At 38.8% G+C, this 25,243-nt stretch overlaps 1 protein-coding gene across 5 annotated transcripts in view; it reads left to right on the top strand.

Moving 5' to 3' along the window:
• LOC124168289 (inactive rhomboid protein 1) overlaps positions 1-25,243 on the top strand; it is a 276,207-nt gene that overhangs the window by 172,471 nt on the left and 78,493 nt on the right. The gene's annotated exons all lie outside the window — the stretch shown is intronic.

Below are 25,243 nucleotides of genomic sequence, written 5' to 3'. Positions count from 1 at the left end.
AAAAGGATTATAATATGGTTATTGCAAAACTATTTTGGTACATAATTCATTCGATGCATTTTTTTCACTCACAAGCAGATTCCTTATTTGTCCTCCAGACCCTAAACAATGAAAGTTTTTGAGAAGAAACTCATTCGTGCTTAATCTAACAGAATATTCCATCGCGGTTAATGCAGTTACTAATGCATGCCTTACGTCTATTGCAACATATGACGTTTCTTTGCCTGAATAAACTCCAGTGGGAGAGGAATCTTTAATATAATGGATAAAAATTTCAAACCTGTCTTTGCCCATTTCATTAGTTATTTTATTTACACTTTAATCATTTGTGGGTTGAGGGATTAAAATGAATTGAATGATAAAGATTCAAATGCTATAAATCATATTTTTTATGAGTAATTTAATGTTTATGCTGTTACATATGCAAGATAGTATCATATCGAGCCTATTAGTGCATTTTTGTCGATTGTCGATATTCTGTGCTCTAAAAGGCGTTTTATAACCCAAGTCAATTTTTACTTTTATAAGAAATACCTTAGTAATAAGTATATTTCTTCTATTTATACATTCCTTTTCTAAAAAACTATTGTGATACTTAATAGGTTTTTTTGCTCTTATAATGCATTAAATTCAACTTCAAGCGTTCTCTTCCCTAGCTTAATAAACATATTACCTAATTTCTCGGCACATTCTCTATCTCAATATCTGCTGCGTGAAATGGATATTCTGTATTTTATTAATCCTCTTCCTTCGAAATGGAGCTGTACCGGAATATGTTCACGCCATCTCAGTTCCCATGATCCCACTTCCCGCCACCTTCGAGGCCTCCTTATCCGTTCTTCCTGTAAAACCAACCATCCACTCCCATATATTTCTCTTCTCACCTCAAACAACCGGTTCCACCCCTCGCTTCTCCCCCGGCGCCACTGAAAACATGGGCTCGAGATCTTTTGAGGAGAAAGATAAAGTGCTTGGGGGAGGAAATTGATTTCTACTCTTTCTCACTTCCGTTCTCGCATTGAGATCCACGTGTGCAAGAGGTGAGCTATGTAGCAGCACAGTTTTGCGTTTTATGTTCGGAGATTATCGAAAGGAGAGAAATGGAAGCTCCTTGTACTATACGAGTGCTTTTTTTAGAAGTGGTTCTCCAAAATAGCGTTTTCTTAAGACTACCAAAACACGATTTGATTGGTTTGAACCTTATTCACACGTCTAATTGTAAGTTGATTGCTGTTGCAGTTGACTACCGGACTCGACTCGAGTGTGTAGTCAGCAACTGCAAAGCACTGCGATTAACGTCTTGATTCGATCTATTTACGAGGGTGAATCATTTCAAATTTGAATGAAACATGAATTGATGCTTGTAATATATCGCTATCGGCAACCATTGATCGAATTTGGGTGACCAATTCACCTTTTTTCATCTCATTGGACATATATAAGAATGTAGATAATTTCGTGCCTCTTACTTCCATTTTTTTTAAATTTCGTTGACAGAATATCCCAGTTTATAAAGAATGTTGTGAATTAAAAAATCTCAACCCCTAAACTAAATGCTCCATAGCATGATCTCAATGTCAACTGGGTTTCTTCGGTTTATAATATCATCTATTTTTAGTTAATATTGAAAACAGGCTTTCCTGGCGCATTGTATCGCTTAAGGTTATTCGGGAATTCCACCAGGTCAGTTTCTCCATTACGGGGACGTTTCGATGTATGACTCGTTCATCAAAACAGTCGGGAAACAAGAGAACCCCACCCGGTGAAAATCCCGAAGAACCTTCCACGATTATTTCTTTTTTTTTCTTTTCTCCAATCGACCAATCCACCAGAAGGATGACACTACCTATTCCAAGGGTTCCCTTTTCTTTCCTTCGTCCCTCTTTTCGAGACCTAGGTCGGCACTCCATCTTCCCCAAAAACACAACCGCAGCCATTCCCACCATCGCCATCTTTCTTCCGATGAACGTGCTCCCTTTCTCTCCGGCTTCTTATCGGGCCATGTCGCGCGTTCTCTCACTCACACACACAAACCTCCAAAACAGCCCCAACTTTCCTGTAGACCCAGATCTGAAAGATTCTTCTTGTATCCCTTCGCTGTTTTCCTCATCTTCGTCACCCCATTAGGAGCTCCGAAATTACTTCTTGCGTATTTTTCTTTTAGGGTATTTAGGGGTCTTCATATTTGTTCACATAAAATGCTTCCTCTAAACTTAATCCTCTTGAGTTTCTGTCGCATTGGAAAATTGGTGAGTGAGGTATAATCGCCTTATTCTATTTCAAGTGATAAATATCCGCACCAATTCATAATTTGATGTTAATAGAATGAGGAAGAATTAAAACGAGGAAGTCAAAACAACTTCGTTGGAACAAATAAAGAAAGAGAAGTAAAATGGAAAACTACAATCGTGTATATTCCCAGCATAGTGGGCGGCAATTAATTATTTCCCGCAGTCTGATATTTCATAATGATCGTCCCAATATGGGAAAATGGATATCATATTGTCATATAACCTCCATTTTCATATAACCAGATTGTCAGGTGATTAATTTTCCATTTAATTCTGTTTCCAACTAAAGCATTTAAACTAATCTAAAAATGTTTCATCATTTGTGTAATGGAATGGTCATTTCTTTTGTTTTATCGATATATTTGTTTTGCATAAACTCCATTAGCGTTTGTTACGGCGCCGTTTAGAGTACAAATTAACCTGCTAACCTCTCTTCTGGAGAATAATTGTATAATTTCATTAATGAAACATGCCCGTCGTTGTTCAGTTCCACCTTTTTTCTACACTTTGACCGAATAATTGGTACAACTAACTGTCTTTGAATTAGCCAATCAATGAATCAATCAGTTTCAAAGGCCTACGGTCAATTATCCTTCTTTTCATTCTCTCGATCATTTTGCCCACCTTTTACCTTTCCTCAACTATCCCATCCCTAAGCGCCGCTTTGTTGCTACATTCCTGTCACAAATTTATCAAAACGAAACTGGGAAAAACAACTATTTTTTTCATAGCCGTGCTTGAAACGCTATGTTGTTGTTTTTTCTCCTCCGCCCTCTCTTCCATTCATTCGTCACCCCATCCTTCCCAATGTCTCTCTCCCTCTCTCGTCGCCTTTGGTCCTTCACGTGTCGCTTGCTTACAAAATGAATTAACCCCCCCTTGCTTTCCATCCTCCCCATCCTGTCTCCTCACCTGTCCTCTCCCCCCCAAATACTCCCCTCGCCTCCTTTTCCCCTGCCTTCCCCTGGAGTGTTTGCTTGCTTTCGCGTTGCATCGTTCCGCAGGCTGTCTCCTGTGTCTCTCCTCGTCTAGTCAACACTTTTCCCTCCCCCTGCCCTCTTTTCTCCGCCCCCCTCTCTTCCTCTGTTCTTCACACAGTCGACCCTGACACCGTGCTGCTCGGCAATTAATTATTTCTCGTCGTCTGCTTTGTCACCGCATCAGTGCTCGTCTAAAAAAATGAGAAAATGGACATTAGAATGTCATCTCTCTTCCCTTTTCGTGTGAGCCCGTGGTCAGTCGAGTAATTGTCCATTTGATTCTGTTTTTCCAATTAAAGCGTTTCCGAATGATAGTGCGGAATTGGCCGTTTAACTTTTTTCATTTCACTTTATTGTACTGAAGATTCGTTTTAATTAATCTCCTCTTTGGGAACAGCTTACGTTCATCATTTTTGTATCTTCCCTAATTCTCCTTTTTCCTTCTCCAACGACGTTACTCTTTCACTTCCCTGTTTTCTTTTATTTATCATTCTAACATTAAAAGTGCGTATTTGAAAAATGATGATCCTTTTCATAGTTGGTGCCTTAAAATCCCATTCCAAATACTTAAGTTACCATAATTTAAGAAAGCAGTTTGTTTTATAAGGTAATTATAAAAAGAGAGAATTTATTCGTATATTTTGTTTGCAAGAGAGTTTTAAATACTGTACTTCTCACTATTTTCACAGTAATTATTATGAAAACGCTTTATTTTCTTTATATTTTCCAGCTATCTTCAACAATTTCACGCGCATAGAAATGTATTTTCAAATGCCGTTTTATATTGATGACGCCCATTTTTCTTTCTTCCGGAAAATATGCTAAGTACTTTAATTCCCATCGAAAAGGCTTTGGAAACAAATTGTTTAAGCAATTTCTAGGGAAGAAAGATATTTTATTGATCCGGTATTAGTGGTAACTGATACTCATTTAACATAGCTTTTGCCGTTAAAAAAAAAGTAAATACTTCTCTTAACTTCAATTTTTTTCCTTTGACAGTGGAGCCGTTCTCAGAATCGATGTGCACCCTTTCACCCTAAGTGGCAAAAATTACCTCTCGTTTATTTCGACACGTGCAGGCATAAAATCTCCCGCTGACTCTTAGGTCCCGTCCAAAAGCCGCCCCCTGAGGCTTCTCTTTTTTCATCGCCTTCAATCCTCCTCAAAACGCCTACTCGCGTTAACACCAGCGTCCTGTGACGTCATGCTAGAGGAAATATTTACGCGCCATTCATTCGTCCTTTGTGTGCCCGCGCCTTATCCTCCTCCTTCCATCTTTGCATCTCAACTGGGAAAGGTGCGCCGTTCCATTTTTCTCCGTGCGCTCCTCCGCCATCATTCTATGATCCTCTCCCCCTCCTTCACTACCTTCGCCCAACCAGCGTCCTCCCTCCCCTAAGTATGAAACTTCCGTCATCACGTGATGATGCGGTGTCGTATGCCGGTGGGAGGGGAAAAGGAATAAGGGGGGTGATAGTGAGAGGAGTGATGACAACGCGCCCAATCTGCAAAGAGGACGGCTCCTCCAACGCGACGAATAGACAGACACCTTTACAGAAGCACTCCGCTGCTTTTGCTTCAACGTCATGATCCCTGAATGGATCCGAAGGCTTCGATACCTTTCAAGAGATCAGTTGCACCTAAAAGTCCCATTCTACATTTGTCATACTTCGCTTTCCTTTTGAGTTATAACTATACCACAGATTCTACTATTGAATAATGGAACATTCTTCTATCGATATATAAAATTGTTAAGCTTATGCACATTTTTCACAGTACTTATCGTCTACGGTTACGGAATTTGTTTCATCTCAAGACAATTTGCTTCAAAAATACTTAATAAAGCTTATTATACATAGAAACAATACCTTGAATATTGTTTGAATACATAATTGTATGGAAAAGAGAATATTTACATGTCACTTTGTAGTTAAATATGACTACGAAGCATAATATCTTCTATGATGTGTGTTTGTATGCAAAAAATAAAAGTATTTACACAAATTTGGCCAACCAAAAGTTAAGACTATAACCATTCTGCGCACTAATAGGCTTACCGAGTTTTCAATGTATTTAGTCAGAATCAGCTGGAAACTAAATCGATTCCTCAACTTCACAACTTCAGGTTTGGAAAGTTTTTAAGGCATTAAATCGCTATGATTATCCATACTTATTTTCTTTATCTTGCTTTGCCAAATCCTTAATGTCTCTTTCATGTATTTCATGAGCTACCAATTTAGTTGGTTCATGACACCTTTCCTAGCTGCTTATTTATTACCCCTCAGCAATCAAAAGCGAGTCCTTTAATATGACTAACATTCCATCAAAATTGGGTATCAAACCAGACTATATTTTCATGTAACATTAATTAATTGGCACTTAATCAAACTAACGTCATTTCCACAAATGTCATGATTTCTCTACACTCATTAAATTCTTCCAAATGTGATTGAGAACCTGTATTTTAAGAATTATTTGCACGACTATGAACGATTTTCTATCAATATTTTATGTGGTTATTTTTAATATCTTTCTGGCATTTACAACTACAATACTTTTTCCCTAGGTCTAACTGCCGTCATTGAAAAAAAATAATTGGAATAAGAATAAGAGAGGTGACATGGTTAGAGTAACTTGCACTAATTTTCATTCGTGGAGTTGACAGCGATATGTTTTTTACAATTCCCTTCTGACGTCACCATTTTGTTCATAACGTATCTCGCAATTTCCCAGTCCTATGATATTGAACTTTCAAGTAACTCTACTGGGGAGAACTTTTGAGAAATTCGTTTTGAGAAAAAACTTGTAAGAATTGTAAGATCCGAAATTGTGACGCATTTGGACTGTATCCATAAGAATCTCGGGTTATGGTTTTAATTAATTATGCGACAAAGGAATCGATGAAATGACGTTATTTCACCATTATTATGTACTGTTTTGGTTATCATTCTGATTTTTGTATCTACTATAATATTATTGAAATATGTCTGCCGTAGTATTAACTAAGATTATTTTACAGCCGCTTTCTAAAATGATCAAGCTTCGCATAATAAATACCGAGCTCGTATACGACGACGCCTTTCGGGGAAAATTAATGCAGTATAATTTTGCCAGCTTAATCGATGCTACGTACTAACGATGAATGATTTGATTTATCGAATGGTGTACAGGAAATATAAACTTTGTGGACACGATTGACCTTCAATGGCTCTATGAGAAAGCGATTTCAATCTAATAAGAATTATTTATATATGTGTTACAGTTTTTAGGCTATTATTGCTCCCCTTAGATTTGGTTAACTCCGTAACTACCACTTCTCTCAGTTTCCCAATGTACAGTAGTATTGATATGTCACTTTCTGCGAGCGGAGGGGTTTCCCCCGACTTAAAGACTTATCCTACGGCACGCAACCCACTGGTTTTTTAAGTATGGCGTGTAGCCAGTCTTTCAGAGTCTCACAGTTGTGAATTCTTCCTTAGTCTTCCGTCATCGATTAATTCTATTGAAGGTGCCTCCCGTTGGATACATAGGTTTTATTATTTCATATTAGAGTATGTCCAATGAGAATTAGTAAAATACTAACGATTATGAGACGAGTATACATCTGATTTGTAGAACCTCAAACTTTTTCCTTTATTTTTTATTGATTTATGTTCATTCAATCGAAAATACCACACGATAATCTGGTTATTTTCTTCTTTTCCTTTCAAATCGCAAACTTATCACCAATATTTATATATGTAGCAACGTATATTTCACCTAATGCTCAAAGCATTATAAAAGGTGTCATCGTGGTATGATGGCTGTCATCGTTTGAAGCTCAACCCGGAAATGTATCACTACCGAATCGCAGTGAAGAGCTTCCGATGATCCACTCAAAATTTGCGCTTCATTTTCTGCATTTTCAAAGTCATATTATTGAACCTCACCTCGGAGATATTTCTTATAATTCTAAAATTTGAATTTCATCTGTCCACTGACTTATTTGATCGAAGAGATTTTTATCACTTAACTATGATAATACATAAAATTAATTAGATTAGTCCTTAGTGACTTTACATGAATATGTAATTTCAGTTGTTTCAGTTTTCCTTCTTATTGCCTTTAAATGCCATTTATTCTGATGATCTTTTATATTAGCAGAAATAGAAATATTTTCAGTTTTAAAAAATACGCCAGGAATAGACCGCAATCAGCTTTTTAATGGCTCACTTTAGTGTAAATTTTCCAGCTCTCAGTATCTCTTGGTGTATTACAATCAAAGGGAAATTTAAGTTTGAATTTAGACTTCTTCATCTTAATTCAAACTGTCGTACCATAAATAAGTTGGTAAACATTAGTACCTACTTTATCTATATATATAAAAGAAAGTCGAAAATCGTGTTAGTTAGAACACTTATAACTCGAGAACGGCTGCACCGATTTCAATGAGATTTGGTTCTTTGGATTCGTCTCAGGCGGGGTTAACATATAGGCCATTAAAAAAGGATAATTTCACACAAAAAATTCATCTCTTTCCTATGGACATGCTTTTAGGAGTTATAGTAACACAACAATTGATAAGTCGGTCAAAACTACAAATTAAATAATTTGTTTTGTTTTTACCACTTTCATAAATGAATTAAGAAACAATATAACATTTTAATTACTAAATATATTCAAAATATTAATTAAATTGAAATTACATTTTTTAAATTTAATTCGAGCTGATTGTAAGCCCAGCCGTGGCCCAGCTCGAGTTGACACTTCACTACCGTGTTTGTAAACAAATCTCCAAGCAATTGTTGACAAACGGTAATGTCCGTGTTCCTGTCGAGGAATCGAGTAGTTTTAACTCATTTCCTTGGAATGATTGCAAATTAGTTTCAGTGAGCTCATAAACAAAGAGTTCCAGAATATGATTGATCACCAAAAGAATCAAAGATGGTTGATTTAGCGAGCAAGAACGAAGATGTGGATGACTAAAACGAGGTAAATTCAAATAGTTCGTACTCTGCATGAATTCGAATCTTTTAAATGTGTAACAAACGAAGACGAAATCACCAACTATCTATCTGAATATTTTAAGTCCTTGGACGTACCTGGCTTACCAAGGCACGATTTACAGAAAAATGTAGTTTCTGTGCTCATGATCTTTCGAAGCCTAAACCAACCATAACTATCCAACGGAACGTGTTTGATCATTAAAAAAATTGGTGATGAATGTGATTCACGCAACTTTACTCAAAGGAAAATTCAAAGGTTAGGAAGTCCTCATTCCGTAGATTCCATGATCTCAACTCATATGCCCTTTTGAGCTTAAACGTATTCAATTTACAATTCGTGTTGCATTCGTGATAACGATTAAAAAATCACATGGTCATTCTTTCAGTTTTTGTGTTGTTTGTGCTCATGTGCTAATGAAAACCCATGATTTTCTCACGGTCAATTTAGCGTGCTATGTTCACGAGTCGATAAACCATCCTCTGTATTTCTTCCTTCGCTTCAAGTGCGTAGCTAGGATAGGGGGTTTTGGGCGCAGCTAATACCACGGGTCTGTAGGGTATAGAAAACTCGCTAAGGTAAGCGGGAAGTGTGGGGGCACTTCCCCCAGACATTTTTTAAGATAAATGGTTCAAAATAGTGGGTTTTGCGGCTGTGTGAATAGTTAAATATGTTTAGTTTGTTAGTCATCCGTCCCCCTAATATTAATAACAAAATCTTTCATAAAAAAATTCTCTAAGCTCTTGGGGGGGGGGGTTTATCCCCCAAAACCTCCCCTCGCTGCGTCACTGCTTTGCTTCGCCATATTTATTTAGCTTCATCCGCTTCATCTTGCGCCTGATAACAAAACAAAAACTGTTGTTTATCAGGTGCTTGACGCAAGACATTAAACCCGAATGTGTAGGGCTCACCGTGGTGCGTTTACGCATGCAGTACGTTTACGCAGTGCATTTTTTCCAAACAGAGATACTAAAACTGGCGCGCCTTAAGTCATTTAATGCGAATGCTGCTTCATAGGGGCTTTTCTTGCACGATTTTGAGCATCAGTCAAGCGTCGGTCTGGGGTCGTGTCAACCTGCCTCCTGAATGGGCCAAGTGTATGCAACAGACTTGGACCTAAAAACATTTTTTTACAGCTGATAACGCAAATAGCCAACAACTGAATGCGTATAATTTTTATTTCATGAACTGCTTTATTAAACCACAATGCCCAAAATTTCTTAAGCTAAAACGTAAGAAAATTTGTTGAAAAAAATCCGCGTAAACGTGCTCCGATTCACCCTATGTAGATTCAGTAAAGAAAATGTCTTTCTGACAAGCAATTTTGGTAGGTACTCATTTACGTAGTTTTATTGAATTATTTTATTATAATAAATTAAACATGATTAAAAACGATACAGCCGCTCTTGATTTATAAATGGTGTAAGTAAACTGTAAGTTCATTGATTGTTAGGCGGTACGAAGTTCGCCGGGTCAGCTAGTATTGTATAAAAAGATGTTGGTGTGGATTTGTTTCACCGCTTTTTTCCAATCTTTTATGGCTTTAATATCTCACTGATCTTAATATTTACATTCTGGACCACATCCAATTGGTTTTTTATGGCATGAATTTTTAAATTCCATGCCAGGCGATTAATTGGATAACTTTTCCTAATTATTTGAAATACAATTTACTTGCACCTTTTCACTGTTATAGTTTTCATATAAATAAATTTGATATTTTAATTATTTTTGTGGTATTTTGTACTGCATATAATACCTTTTTAATGGCATTTTGAATTTGAAGGCAAAAAAATTAATAACATTTTTAGTCTTCGAAAATATTTAAATAAATTCAATTTTGCGTACCTTGCTACACCGCCCAGTAGCAGTAATACTTTTCTTATCCATCCAGAAGGAAAGGCATCAATATTGGTCTTTCTTTTCACGGTATCACAGTAAGGGTAAGGTTCCTTAACATTAAGTGAAATATGGCACACAAAATAAGTCCTCTGGTGTGTTTATGTCACAAGTGGGTGCAGACGGTACGTAAATTTATGAAACGAAATGAAACGAAAATATCCACCTTCTAAAAAATTCTAAAACTTTAAAAGCTCTTGTTAGGTTTTTTTTTAAGAAGATTCGGGCACTCTTTTTATCTCCGATGGTAACATCCGCGATAATGACGTTCAGCTTCCTGTTTTTTTTCCACCCAGGTGGACTTCGTGAGCTCCCCATTCCCAACTTCCTCCCGGCTACGCTTCCCCAGGGGTAATTCGGCCCCAGTCGAGCGCAGTGCCAATCGAACCCTTCGGCCGGAGCGGTATCGCCGCGTCGCATCTCACCCAACCCCTCGACCCTCTCTCCATCCATCCCCTCGCATTCCGCAACTTTTCCACGGCTCCCCGAAGGGCATTGCGCCATCTCTATTGGCTTCGCGTAACTGTGGCAACGGCTTTTGCGGGGTCAAAAATTTCAAGTTTCCCGTTCGAGATCACCACTTTGTTGCGACTACCTGCGCTTCTTACTCTCCGCCATCCGTACCAAGCTAGTCCTGGATCTGCTAAGCAGGATTTAAGTTCGAGATACCAGATTAGACTCCAAATGGCTTATCTTGGAATCGCTATAACTGTCTTCCTGGTCAAATCCTTCTCAAATAGAAGTTTGGGATGAACTGCTTTTTATTTAAGTTAGATCACCGAAGTTCCTTGATTTAACTTTGATCCTCGAAGTTTCTTGTAAAAAAAGGCTCTCGCTATGCACTTTTCGATGGCGTTAAGGCATTCTGTGAACATAGTCCAAAAACTTATCTGTTCTGAATGCATTTGAAATTAGCATAATTAGTTTGAAAAGATGACCTTTTGCTCTTCAGACCTGGGTGAAGGTATTTCATATTGCTTTTCATCGAGTTCCATGTAAATTATCACCATTTCTAACCTCATTTCTTTACCTAACTTAATTAATGTCTTTTAACTAATTCCGTAAAATCAAATAGTATTATGTTGACAAAGGTTTGTCAAATTGAGGTAGAATGACTTATATGCTGGGTAATGAGGCATGAATAATAGACATTCATTTTAGCATTACGCTGATAACAACAAGGAAAACCCCATATTTTTACATCTTTGAATGATATACATGTTTTCCCTCCTATTGATGAATTAAAATTTTAGATGAGGAAAAACTCAAGCGTCAAGGTCCACAAAACTATAACGTGTCACAGTAAAAGTTACCCGTAAACCTAACGGCATATGTTGTGATTATTTCTTTCCATTTATATCGTCTTTGGCTCCAGAAAGGAATGGTAAAGTACTAACAATCCTATTATTACCGAAGAGGTGTTGTTCTTTAGTCAAGGGTTTCATGGAGCCGTTTGTTCACGTGGAAAATATTATCGTCATGCGTTCATCAAGTTAAATGTGGCTCATGTATTGTATCAAGAAAATGTCATGTGCATACGACAATATTCCCGCTTTTAAACGCGCGGTGTAGCGAAAACGGCTTCTCCCTCAAGAGAGTGGGTTTTCGTGGAAAAGTAGGCCTCACTGCTGTCGCTATTACGAGAAAATTGAATTGCCTGGGCAGATCCGTGTCTTTGCTCCTCTCCAGTCCTCGACTCCGGCGTCAAAGGTTTCCCATCGGGGTCCGTGGGAGTCGAAGATAGATAAAAGCGCAGCGGAAAAACCGAAGGAACGGAGCCATGTAATATCCCCGGCGGGGGTGCGACGACGTCTGCGGCCGACATTTCATGGCCTTCCCTGTCGGAGTGCGCGTCCAATAAAAGAGCGAAAATAATAATAATTGGTCGCTGCATGTGGTTGAAGGACGTCGAGTAATTTTGTGGCCGAGAATTTTGTGTTGAATTTCATAACAGTCGACATCCATCCACCCCCATGTCTCCCATTCTTCCTCCACCTCGACATCTTTTGACCAAGAATGTCATCCGTAGGGCATTTACAAAACTGCCTTCTGGATATTCATTACAATGCATGAATATTTTTGTTCTACTAACTCTACGGTTGTGATGCAAATTACTGCGACGTAAGTGCTGACCTCAGTCCTCTGGACCAATATAGAGTGTGCGTTATTTTTACCTTGGAGGGAAAACATTTCCTAACTTGGCCTTAAATAAAATTTCCATATTTAGCGTTAAATTCGAATCTTTAAAATGTATATTTTCAGCCCTTTTTAGTTTCGAAAGTAAGTTAGTTATCTTTTAATTTATTTAAGGCCAAAAACCCTATGAAATCGCGAATACTAGTAGAATAGTAAAGAATATCACTAATGTGAGGTTGCAGAAAACCAAAAACAATACGCATTTTCATGAAATGTCAGATAAGCCATTTGTATTTTTATCACTTCGCCAAACATGCTGTTAAGATTAGAGTTGTGATGCTAGATATTTGGGACCGGAATTGGCTCTATGAGAGAAAATTCTTACGCGAAGTCGAATTCTAACTCATGGAGTGGAAAATAAATTCTAAATAGTATTATGCTACGAAATATTATGGATGGCAGCATTTTATTCTTCGTTTGCGTAATCATAAAGATCGAATTGCCTGTCTAAGAGACATGTCTTTCTAGGCTTAAGTGGCTAACTCCATATGTTTTTGTCTGTATGCTGTTTTTCACCTAGCCTGGGTTCTCTGCGTTACTTTGTTACCAAATTTCACCTTAAAGTGTGGTTAGAGATGTACAAATCAAGTCACACATTTTTGTCTTAGCTTTTTCTATAACACTATTTTATTTCATACTCTTCATTTCATTTTTAAGTAGTTCTAATATAAATATGAGTAATAGAGATGAGTATTTCATCTGCTCATGTTACATCTTATACCATTGCGTATTTGTGACGCAATTTCATTTTTCAATTGTTTTACTACCTATCCGAATGTTCATATGCACCAACGCAAACCAATACTGTTGTATACAGTTTAATTGTGAGACCAAAATATACCATCGTCAGTCAAAATGAGCAATGGTGAAGCAGATTTTACGAGACATAAATGTTTATTTTACCGTTTAATTCATAAATATCCGTAAACATGACTTTGTTTCTATATTTAATTTATGAGAAATTAGGAAAAGATTTTTTTAATCTTCGCCAAATCCGGTGGTGATTTTTAAATTTCTCCATATTTCTGCGTTTAATCCACTCGTTGTAGAAGGACGGCGGGAGTAGGCTTTGAAGGTGCCAAATATGCGCCCCCGGCATATTTCCATTAATTTACTCCCCTCAGAAAGCACTCTAAGGCTTTTTCATTGTCTGCCTTAACGGCTTTTATCACTCCTGGTATTATTAGCTCCATCTCGCGGTGGTTATGGCTTGAGGCAAATTCATAACAGAATTATTTGGGAAACATAAGCTTACGACTTCGCTTCGGTCTGCACCTCATTAACACACTTCACTCTACACCGCAAATTATTTTCGAGACAATGCCGAACGTAGCCGAAAGGCAATTAATATTTCTCCCCGTTCTAATTTCTGTGTGCAAAATCCTTTCCGAGAATTTTATCATACTTTCAAATCCTCTTTAAATTTCGAAGGTGTATTATCGTAAGATGCTCTCGTGTGAGTAAATTTTCAATGGTGAAGTTATCGTTTTCGCGACAATTGCCGCAGTCCCAACAAGTGGGACCTGCGAATGTAATAACTTTTTTTAATAAGGCTACCTGGATAGAGGGTGGAACAGGACGATGAGCCTATTCAATCGAAATTTATTTATCGACTTTTTACTTACTCTGTACTATCAATGCTAATGCGTAACGAATGATAACCTGCTTCTTCCCTCGCTACTTAAAGGCAGCTTAGGTGCTGCACCTCATTTTCCCACCCACAAAGCCTTTTCTCGTTCTTCCCTTTCCAATCTCCTTATGCATAGGTACCTCTGGTTTCAGAATATATTGTCCCCATACCATCTTCATCTCCCATATATTTGACTCTTGCTACTTAGCTTCTCCAATTTTATTCTTGGCTTCCTTTTCTTTTCACCTCCCTACTCTTTGAAAAATACTCACCTAATCATTATTTTCCCTAACATGACTCTTTAGTCTTTTTGTTATAGTTCTTATTTGAACTAAATTTCCACCCATGAAATTCCTTTCTCAATATTTTTGAATTACTTCTGTACTACCATGACCATGTTTTATACAGTGAAAACAGAATAATGGAACTTCCTGCTTTAGTTTTTTTTTTTCCTTTTATTTTCAGCTATGATTTTATTTTTAGTCATGGAGAACTTCAACGGTGTAGTTTAGTTGGGATGGACCTATACTCTATGAATTTGCTTATGATGAAAAATTTCATCTTCCAATCATATGCAGATATTGTTAAAGCACGATGATTGTCGAACATTATACCATCCGTGAAGCTAATGCGGTTACTCTGATATGCTTGGTCATTGTACCTTGAATGAAATGTGTGTGAAAATAAATTCAAATCCAACTTGTACCCACGTGACGCTGATACGGTTAGCAATATGTTCGTTATTTAAATTATTTCACAGAAACTTTGCAATTTCCGAAGCTAGGAGACAATTTTAATTTGTAGGAATTTATTAGTATCGAAAATCGCCATTTCCTTATTTTTTCTTTCATGTGGCTGTTCATTTGCCGCCGGTTTCCATTCGGCTTCCCTCTTCTAATCTTCCCTCCTGGCTTCCGCGTCCAACTTGCCTCCTGCCTCTGAGTAATTTCAACCCTCCCTTTCCCGGCCCTGCTTCCCACAGCGGGAACGCACCCTATCTGTCCACCCATCTGGAGAGCGCCGTCCTTCCCCCGTTTACGGCGCCGCACATCGGCCGAGGCGACTTGCTTGCATCCCCCAATACATCCCATCCGAAAACACATCCATCCATCCCCAGCCCCTCTTAGATCCTCCCTCTCGGGGGTGGCTTGCGCGCCGCAATGGCCGACACAGCTGGACCAGCCGTCCAACACAAGGCATCGATTTCGTGGTGGCCATTCGCATGAGTGGAGGACTCTCCTACGAGGAGGAGGCCGACGGAGATCTTCACAGGGAATAGTTAACCACCTTCCTCATAATTTATGATCCCTTGTATCGCTCCCTTTCAAGTGGTCATACCGTATCGCCTCCTAAGAAGTCGTCGTCCACCGCGTTTCCATCACATTTTCAAACATTCTGACTTTTTATATCATAGAATTAATGAATATTGACTATTTTTTTACAAATCTCGCCTAAAAACTATCTATTTATGCATTATTTTATCCCTAGTATTTATTTTTGATGGAACCTTCTGAGAACAAGTGGTCAGTTTTGTTCTCCCTTGAAACCATATCGTCACTAACAGGTCAAAGTTCATGAAAATCCAATCGTAACCCACTAAAATTTTCCAATTCTTTTCATCGCAATTTTGTTTAGATTACTAGTTAAATAGAAATTAAATATGATATTTTAATGTACAGAATAATTCAAGGCGGGAGCAAATTTGAATAGAGATTGCCAAGAAAAATAACAAGTAAAATTATCAGCCTTTCTGCTCTAGATAAGTTTTAAAATGCTATTTTCATTAGGTACTTAAATAATGTTATTCACCGGTGCTAGGAAATTTAACCTTTCGTAAATGAACTCTATTATCCCATTATATTATTAAAAATCAAATGAAAAAACACAATTTTTCAATCTTACTCTTATTTTTACGCAACCATGATTGATATTCGGGTCAAGCTAATCTCTAGGTCTCGCTAATTCCCATTAAGGAGGACTGAATATTTATACTTCAACGACTCGAATGGATATGCCTACCGATGAATGGATATTTTCTTACTGTTTCTAACTCAAAGACGTGAAGAGTAACATCGCACGCGAGGCAATGCATTGTACCTTCCACTTCACCTTCCGCGTGTTTGCAAGGGCGAAAATAAAATTTATATGCACGCTGTGACTACACCCCTCTGCTTTCTACCGGCTCTCGTTTTTGGTCCAGTTTTTTTACGGAGGAAAAAAGGGAAATGTTTCTTTTTCTTTCCTAAGAGCGACTTCATGGTCCAGTGTGAAAGCCCCTGGGCGGCTGAAGGCCTTTGATTCCGTCGAGCCGCCTTTCCCGCCCGCCCGTGATCGGACTGCCCGGCGAGGCAGCGCCCCCTCGCCCGACGAAGCCCTATCGGCCGCCCTCTCCCCGTTTCCTCCTGCTGTCGCCCGCATCCATCCCTCTCCGCTTGACCATAAATAACAGACGTCGGCCGCAGTTCCAAGGGACCACCTCTGGGATGTTGCCGCCTCCTCCACCCGCGCCATTTCCCAGCAGAGTCCCATCCGAGCGAAACTCCCCTGCCCCCACTTACTATCCATCCTTCCTCCCCAGAATCCAGTGAAGTATTGCGCCTCTAACTGTCCACTTAGCCAGGAACGGTCTTCATCGTTTAAAGTCTCTTTTCCATTTAACTATCATTGTTTTTTTTACCATGCGTATAAATTCTTTGGTGCGTATACCGAATTTAAAATAATATCCTTAACTATAAATATTCCTCATCTATCGCTTCGGCTCAAATACTGCGTCAGTAACTGTTCTCTATCTTAAAATTGTATTTGTCGTTTGAGTCTTTCGTGGTAAAAATTTATGAAGATATTTACATGAAAAAATTACCTGGCACACAGTGATCATGTCATGAGCTGGGCGCTATCTAATCATTGTTTCCATTCATAGGCGTTGGAATTTTTACTCGAATTGAAGGTTTTATTTTTCATATTGGCATGGAATTTCAAAATTTTAATCATTATAATGGTTTTATTGCGCTAAAATTTGTTCGCATTCCAATCGATCGGCGTATTATTTTTATTCGCAGACTCCGAGTATTGCTGGATTCTGTAGTTACTTTATTAGTCTAATTAATTTGTAATCGGGTATTTTTGCTGTCGTCATTAATCATTTTTCGTGTGGCTTCATTGCAAAGATCGTTATTCTTGACACGCTTTGATGACATTTACTGCCCTTTAAAATGCTTTGATGCGTTAAGCTGATTTTTAATGAAGCCAAGGATTCTTTAAATCGGCCTGATTTGTTAAGACGGCTAGCTCCCATCGCGAAACGATTATCTTTTTTCCTAAAAAATTGGTACATCAGAATCTTCAGAACATAGTTAAGGTTTATAATAACTTCTTATTAATATTAATTTGGAAAATTCTAGAGAAGAATTTTAATTTTATTGTTGCATCAAAGTACACACAATATCTATAATTTATATTCATTTCCCTACTTTTGGAACTCTTCCAAGCAAGTGATTAACTCTACGAAAAGTTACCCTAGTTTATAAAGAGGTATTAATAGAAGATTGACTATTTTATCTATGGTCAATGAATAAAAGGCATGACATCGCAAACAATTCCTTCGTATATACATTGCTTGCCATTATTTTTATTTTGACTTAGGGCTGTGAGTGAATATTGGGAGCCTCAATCGTGGAAAACGGAAGTCAAGTTCTTGGGGTCGCTTTTCGCAGCCTCCAGCTTCTGCGCCGAGATGTTTGCTTTCAAACTCGTGATTCAGCCATCTTCCTGGTTCCGCCTCCTCGGTGTTTGTAGATGACTTGAAAGATGCCGCTCCATGTCTCTCATCGATAATTCTCGCTCTGCTCTCCAAAGACTCCCTCCTTGGCTTCTTGATGAGGCCGATCTAGAGAACCAATGGCAGCTTAGCCAACTCTTGCTACTTTCTTTTTCTTCTTACACAAAGTGCGGCGCGAGGAAAATCCCATGATCTTCCTTGGTATGCAAGAATAATTTATCCCACCGTCTTCATTATTTTGAAACTGTATTCTTTCCACCCGAGCGCATAGTATTATAACCATCGTAACTAGATGACATATTAGAATAGAATGATAGACCCTAATAATATTCTTTCTCTATCATTTATCTCTTTCATACAATTTCCCTGGTCTAAAGAAGTAAAATATCTACCGCCGAACATAATGAATACCAATCAGATAGTACGTTCAAAATGTTTTTTTGTGTCCACTGGTAACGGACTTTTTCTTGCATTCAAAATGACCAGTTTACAATTTTTCAAGATGCATCACACATTTAAATTGACAGCTAATACAACTGTTTTACTTCTCCTTCGAGATTCATATACGCATTTTCACTCCCAAATTTATATCTCGTGGTCTGTTATTGATCATAAAGAAATAGTTTACTTTTAATATGCATACAATTGTCCAGTTACGAATTACTACCTGAATTTTCTGTATTATAATCTGAGTATCTTATGTGATCTTTTCTTAAGAGACGTTAACCCTCTTACTTACTCCTTTTCATTCCATCATTTAGAAGTTATTTTTATTGAAAATTCCTCCCATCTAGTATACATCCTAGTATAATTCTCCCATCTAGCATAGTATTTAGATGGTGCGAATTTGTTCAGTTAATTACCCTTCGTTGATTGACCAAATATCATTGTATTATGTGTTTCAATCCTTTAATCAATGAGTTTTCTGCCAACATAGATTAGACTGTGTACTTGACTATTTCATACGAATGGACTTGGCATTTCCAGGCATATCATATTTATCGACTCCACAATCTTAGGCTGTACTTTATAGAATGTTGTCAAGCTGAAATGAGCATTTAAGTTGCAATTTGTAGGTTAAGATTATTTTAACCCAAGCATGCCATAATGCTATTGCTAACCACTGTCTAACTAGAGTCGCGCTCCACAATTCGTTTCCTTCACCCTGCTTAAGGGCGTGGTCTTAAAGGCCTTAACCTTTTGATGTCAAATAAATCTGAGTGTTAAGTAAAAATGGACTCCTCTTTGAAGGATGTAATTAGAAGATTTTATTTCCTCAAATTGGGTACGTTATCCGTTATATGCGATAATAAATAATAAATTTTCTCGTCATATCAAAGCAAGTTGCTGGAGTTGGACATATATGACATGGGAATATTCGTTAATAGCTAGATCAAGATGTTATTTTATCTCTCTCATTGGTTATTTTTATCCGCTATTTGACAGACATTTCAAATTGACTTAATTTGGCATAGGGCTAGGCCCAATCCTTCATCTACGGTTCCTAATTTCATAACAACTCTGCATGAATTTGCCTGTATCCTACTTCCACTGAGGTCTGCCCCTATCGCCTGTCAAATTCCCGCTCGCCCACCCCGCCCCACCCATCCGACCCACTTTCGAGACAACAGTAGCATCCCTCCCCCGGTCGTGTGTCTCCGTGGCGACGGCCGAGTCGCGCATCTAAACCGATACCGAGAGACGATTGTTGCCATCGGAGTCGCAATCCCCTGGAGGGCGAGGGGGGGACAGGACGCGGAAGGGGCTTGCTTCACGGTCACCAGCTGAACGGAAGGAATGTCAAGAGCTTTAACGAGTGAAGGCGCTCATCTCTCTCCAGCCGCAATATGTCACGCACACCACGGGAAGGAGGAACTTCCGTTCGTCACAGTCCTCCGAGAGATCCGTTGTGAGTTTGTATTTTTGACGATCCAAGTTTGGGAAAATCAGTATGCTAAACGCTAAGTGCCCTTCGCCTAACCCTGTGATTCGAATTTGGGAGAGCCTCAAAATTTATCTCGCTCTTGTATGTTTATCTTAAGTTTTCGCTGTAATACACAGGGCGTGAATTGTGCAATGCTTTTGTACACAATTGAATTGTATTCGTACACAATGTGTATGCATATGTTGGGCTATGGATACAGTACTTTCTTCTGAATTAGAGATATCTTTTTGGACGAAATTCCTCCCGTTTATATGCGTACATTCAGCTCTGTTGTCGCGTGCTCATTACAATGGCACACATATCACGTTGACTTATTTTTGTCTCCAAAGGCGTCCAAACGTGAAACTTTGGTATATTAGAGATCTTAGTATCGATCGCTGATTCCTCATTCCCATGTCATGGCGTACAGGAAATTCATTATACTTCCTACTGCATGGAAATAACTCGACTTCATACGGGGATTTTAGTGTCTGATACGTACTAAATCAGTAATTGAACTTAATCCAACGGTTAAATAGTTAAAATTCGAAGGTTAGTGTTATGCCTCTTAGCGTCTTTGACTCCGTTGTCTTAACAAAAATTGAATTCTCAGTATGTGCGGATAGTTGAACTAATGTTTGATTTTAATCAATTTTTATCGAATATCACTAATTTATGGTTATAATAATTAATGCGTTAGGCTGTTAATGATCCTTTGAGTCTGCATATGTTCTTTTGGTACTGTCTTAAAATATCATAGTTTAGTTTTCCCACACACATCTGGCCCCAAAATCTAATCCCATGAGTAACTGAGAAATAGTACAGATTTATGATATCATAAATTACTTTTGAGTGCTGGAAACACCATCATGAAGATTAATTTGCATGATTCATGGAGCTGTTTGAAGGTCACGAACGAAAAAAACCCTCTCGGGGAATGAATGTCCCCAAGGACCCTCACCGGGGATGCACGGGGAATCTTTAAATCACCGAATCCCTTCGCCCTTCCCGACGAGCCTTCCCTTCTAACACTGTCCCCAGCCTCCTTCCTTCTCCCGCCTCTCTTTCCCTCTTCATAGCTCTGCTCTCATCCGCGCCTCCCACTCACCAGGTCGCCCATCAGACTGACCCAGTTTCCTATGCGTGCGCCCTTCACAGGATTTTCCGTGTTCTCTGAAGGCGGGGGCAACCCTTTTTCCCCGTCTATTCGACCCGGGGGTGGGGACGGGGGGGGGGGGGGGGCTATGCATCCAACCTCCTCCCATGCCCCTGGAACTCCTGCCACCCGTCAACTCCTTGTGTCTCTCCTTCGCCGTCAACTCCAGGCGCACAAATTTTAAAGAGGGCTTTCGGACCGCCGCGCCCGTCTTGGCGGCGACACACACTCGCGGTGAAGGAAGCAGATTACGATCGGGCCCTCCTCCTCCTTTTTACAATATCCCGATTCATTTTTAGAACGTCCCGGGTACATTTTTACCCATGAATAATAATGAAGTGCCCGCCTTAGACCTAAATGTGCCGCATTATTTTGCGTGATATGTACTTTGATGGTTAGTTTTATGCCGCTTATCGTCTGTAATTTATTGTTGGCAGCCTTTATAAAAAAATATAATTCGAAGTATGTGCGAATTATGGTTAGTGTTCTGCATGCTCTGAATAAATTTGTACCTATTATTTGTATTTAATTTATTGTAGTTAAATGAAATGGGAATTTTCGTGATGATTTTAAGTGTCAGCGTTGAAAAGATATCTGTTCAAAAGTTATATAGAGCGCCATTTTTTTGTTGTGAGAGTTTGAGGTCATAAATTTGGCATGGTGTTTTTTCATTTTATTATCTCTCCTAGCTTGCACAGCAATACAGTGTTTCACTCCAGATGGGCAATGTCGAGTGAATATTTTACTTACATTTGCTTCAAATTTATGGACACATGGATACGTTTGGCTGAAGATATTCCACAGAAAGCTCTTCTTTGGGCAGGAATGAGCTCAAATTCGAATAAGAAAAGAAATGAAATGTGATAGCTTCATTAGCATCTCATTTCATATGTGACCGGTTATATTTGTAATAAATATGTACTAGTTTGTGATTTTCTTTTCCGCTCCATTGTCCGAGGCTCGTAATAATTAATTTAGTTCACTGTTTGTTGGCAGAACGTATGATTCGGGTGTTTCTTATAAAAAAGAGGGTTAGGAAGATTTTCCCCATTTTTCAAAAGAAATGAAAGTATTTGAGTTCTTTTAAAAACACTACCTTTACCGAGATAATCCCGTGGCTTTTTATCATTTATAGATTAATGTTTTTGTTATAATTAATGTAGGTTTTCTCTTTACTTAACATCACTACTGAAATTTTTTAAATTTGATTCTGTGAGTTTTAATTGAGCGTCTTGAAAGGCTACTCGGGATTCCCACCGCGCAATTGTTGATATTGCTGCCCTCATTTCGAGTATTGAATCAGATCCAATCTTCAGCCCTTGATGATTAAATATTTCCAACAATTACCCGTTCATCAATGCCAACAACTACCCGGAAGTAAACCGGAGTAGCCTTCCAAGACGCTATATGCCGGGAAAACAAGAGAGAATACCTCTTTAATTGATTAATACGTCGCAAAAAAAATACCGGCCGAACGGAAGTGATGCACCCGCTTACAACATTATCACTTTTTGGATAACAACATATTTTCCTTCGTGAAATAGTTCCCTCTCCTACAAACGACGACGAAGTAGGAACGAATGTTGGTGCTGTGGAGCATAGCACCGCATCGGCCACATTGGTGCTCATTGTGGTGGTTGGAATCGCTGTCTGAGAGGAAGTCGTAGAAGTCGACCAATCTCCCGCAGTCGTTGTAAGATGAGCCCTCTTTCTCCCTCTTTCTCTATCCGGGATCCGCTGCCGTAAAAATCGCAAGGAAGGAGGAAGCTAATTTGGGGTCTAGTCCGCGAGTGCCTTTTGTGGGAGAGCCGTGTCATCCGCCCCTCGCGACCTCGGGGCCAATATTGACCCTGCCGACCACTCCATCCGTCTGCTTCGGGGCAATGGTAAACTTCCGACGTGCTTCGGTCTGATGGCTGAGCCGGGATGGTTCCACCGTCTCAAACACTAATTGAAGGGTCTAAAAGTGGATTCCATCGCGGGCCTTGTTATCCTATCATATTGTTCCACTGTGGGAAAATTCTTCGGAATTAAATCCGGGAGCTGGCGAAAAGTAGTTCTGGATATGTTTGTTTTTTTAAATCCTTATCTTCTAAGAATGCTTCTCCGGATAAAAGAACCTAAATGAAATTCTAATTGTAATTCTAAAAAAAAACTAAATAACATTCTACATTATAGAGTTATATATTGAGGGTTGGAAAATAATAAATTACTATTGACCTCACTCTGCAATTTGTGTCGAAAAAGTACTCTTTTTAAGGATCTATGTTAATAGCGGCAAAGATAAATCAGTCAGCTCTCTCCTAGATCAAATTGCGTGACCTGTAGAATAATTAACCTTATTTGTATCAGCGTGTATGTAAATACTGCTGATAATTGTTGAAAGACATCAACATGAAAGTTAAGATGGCTTATCGTTGCCTGCGAAGTTTGTGAAGGTCTATAAAAATTAATGAGTGCCTAAAGAACGGAGTGCAAAAACCTTGAGAAAGGAACTGCTCTCCAAGTTTATTTAAGGATATTTCATAACTGCCTAATGGTTTTGTAGATAATTAAAAGTAAAAAATAGAAAACACAACTTCTGGGATTAATTATAAAAATGTATTTTTCCCGTGGTTAAATTGGTTTTACAATTGTCATCTTGAAATTCCCTCTGTTTATATTTTTTTCAGCACGAGGCTAAGTCTGAAAAATCCACTAACTCATTTAACCGAGCCTTATTTGCATTTTAGGACACGATGATAATAGTTCTCCGCCCTGATAACAAGGGTAAAGAGAAAATAATTGCATTTATTTTCTTAAACGTTGCTGATAACCCGCCTACAAGCTCTTTCTACTGTACCCTTTCCGTATGAGCAATATTTTGCGCCTACACATTCTAAAAATAAGGTTTCGACCTTGGCTAATTCTTTGAACCTTTTTATTTTGGCTTTCGATGAAATTAGTGCCATGACGTTGTCCTGCCTCTTTGCATGGATATTAGTTTTTTATTAGGGATATTTTTACCTCCTGCAATTTGGAATATGATTTAACCCATTCCAAGGAGTAAATTTTTTTTAAAGCTGTAAAGAAGTAATGATATCCTTTTTTGATATCCTGCATAGCTTGCTACTTCGCTACTTTATTTGTACCTCACTGCCAAATTTCTGAAGTATATTTATCCATGTACATATATTTGCTATACAGAATTCTCAAAATTTTGGAATTAAAAAGGATTTATCTTTTCTTAGTTTTATTCGCTTAGAAGTTTGGTCATCATTCCCTTCCTCACGTATTTGTATTCACCTACATACAGCACACTCAATTGTTTTTTTGTGTGTATGAAAAATTCGTTTTTAACTTTTTGTAATTTTAAAACCTAATCTTTGATTGATATGCTTCCTCTGGACTTTGATTTGAATCACCTCCTTCATCATTCATTTCTAAAGGCCGGTATTCAAAACCGTTGGAGATAATGACTGTCTAGGTATTGAAAATATCGGCTGCAGCCTTTTTAAGCAACAACATCCTGAGGGATTATCTCAACTGTGAACTTAAAAAATCGTAATTTCCCAACTCATGCTGCTCCTGTTAGAAAATCCAGGTCCTTTATTCGTCATATATGTCACTCATCATATATGTCAGGGTTATGGCTTCGTTTTCCTTAATATGATAGCTATTAGCTTTGTTGGCGGAGAACGCCTAACTACTTCCAATTTAATTCATTACTAAAAGTGATCAGGCGAAGAAACCGGGTATATTTTTCCCCAATGAGAGACGTTAGGAAGGAAATCAATACAAAGCAAGGAAGCCGACTGTCAATAACCATCCATCGTCTTTGCTGCAGAAGTGGTGTGTGAATCTCAATCTGAGAATTCGGAGAGTTGGCGAGGTGAGTGACCTTACCTGTTGACAACCCCTCCCCTCCTCCTCCGAAAAACTCAAGCCCACGTCATGCAAACTCCCCCTCTCTCTCTCTCCCACTGTCTTTCTGCTTGGCCACTTTCAAGAATCCGTCCCCTCCTCCCTCCACCTCCCCCCCCCCCTCCACCCCCACCCCCGCTATTTCACCTTTCCCTCTCCCCACCCCCAGCGCCAGCCGACCCGGACAAGCATCGATCTCTGACGTTCGCGGCAGCGGAGAACTGAGTATGCTTCTGCTGCCGCTGCTGCTGCTATATATCCCTCCATCGCATTGCTTCTTCTCCCAAGGTCCTCTCCTGCCACGCACACTCACCCCCACCCGTCCTGCTCGTAATCTTCCTTTCATCTCTGATTTATCTCCCTCATCTCTCATCCCCCGAACTCTGATATCACAATATATCCACTTGGCTTTAACCCCTCCATCCTTCCCCCCCTTGTATTTGTCCCTTTTTATTTCCCTCGCAGATGTTGATGAATTGCTTCCGCTCATCGCGCAAACCCGT

Source organism: Ischnura elegans, chromosome 1 (genome assembly GCF_921293095.1).
Source record: "Ischnura elegans chromosome 1, ioIscEleg1.1, whole genome shotgun sequence".
Classification (NCBI taxonomy): Eukaryota; Metazoa; Arthropoda; class Insecta; order Odonata; family Coenagrionidae; genus Ischnura; species Ischnura elegans.
Note: the sequence above shows the minus strand (reverse complement) of the source record. Positions and strands in the feature narration are given on the sequence as shown.